This window comes from Nannospalax galili, unplaced genomic scaffold (assembly GCF_000622305.1).
Source record: "Nannospalax galili isolate Female #2095 unplaced genomic scaffold, S.galili_v1.0 C48691221, whole genome shotgun sequence".
Lineage (NCBI taxonomy): Eukaryota > Metazoa > Chordata > Mammalia > Rodentia > Spalacidae > Nannospalax > Nannospalax galili.
This window is the reverse complement of record NW_008472022.1, coordinates 1-1,129: the sequence shown is the minus strand read 5'-3', so window position 1 is coordinate 1,129 and position 1,129 is coordinate 1. Positions and strand designations below refer to the sequence as shown.

The following is a 1,129-nucleotide window of genomic DNA, read 5'->3' as shown; positions in this document are numbered from 1 at the left end:
GTACACTTACCTACATTCAGGCATAACACTCATACACATAAAATAAAAATAGAAAATTAATTAATTTAAAAAAAGTTTGTATCTTAAGTAGGCTCCAGGCAGTGGGTATGTGGTACCTTGTGTGCGACGTGGCCGCCGCTCACCGTCATGAGGCTGAATGCCTCCTAGAAGATGCTGTTCTGTCTGCATTCCATCTACAACTTGGCATGCCTGTTCGCTATGTGCTGGGCCAGAAGGGGCCCGACCTCGTGCTCCTCTCCTTGGTACTGGGCTTCATGGAGCAGGTGCTGGCTGATAATGGTGTCATCCCCACCAATGTGCCCGAAAGCTCACCTTCCAGCCTAGCCCAATGCATGATGCTCCCGTGGCTTCACCAGCTTTGCCCGTGGCCAACCTGTCCCTGTCCGTTATCATGGCCGTCTATGCCCACTTCACTGCCCAGATCCCTGGTGTTCTCCACTTGTCCCTCTAGCCGTGAGAGGTAGCGCTTCTTGTCTTGAACTGCTAAAAAAGTCTCTGATGTCATATAGAGCAGCCTCAGCAGGTCTTACTTTAAGGACCTGGGCCACATCCAGTCCCATTTCAGCTTCATCACAGGCACCAAACTGGACAGCTAGGGGCCTATCAGGATGTCCACCTGGCCTTGTCTGAAAATCATGTGAGGTAGTGTTTGGGGCCAATGGGGAGCAGACAGCTGATGTCTCTTGGCATGACAAAGGTAACAAGGACCATAGGAGCCAGTGAAGGCTGGTGTGGCTGACCAGAGCTGACTGTACCTGACAGGAACATATGTGCGTTGTGACAGGAAAGATGGAAGTGGCATTCATGGATGTGACATGAACCCTCCCATCAACCTGCACACTGACTCCTTGGAGTTGTTGAGCTACTACAGAAGTTGCTCTGGTTGTTTCTGACCTGGGACATCTGGAAAGGTACCCTATAGCACTAGGGAACCTGGCATAGCTGGAGGAGCTGAAGCCCATCCCTGGTTGGCCTGACCCACTTATCCTTGTGGTAGACAAGGGGATTGCCTCAGCCAAGACCTCCTACCAGGATGAGCACATCTACTCCCACCTGTGCCTGTTTGGCTACCATTTTGCAACTGCAATGTGTGTGAAGGCCTTCAGTC

The 1,129-nt window shown here is 51.3% G+C and overlaps 1 pseudogene; it reads left to right on the top strand.

Annotated features, from left to right (window-relative positions):
- Positions 1–147: 147 nt before the first annotated feature.
- On the top strand, positions 148–1,109 carry LOC103728349 (annotated as a pseudogene).
- Positions 1,110–1,129: the final 20 nt, after the last annotated feature.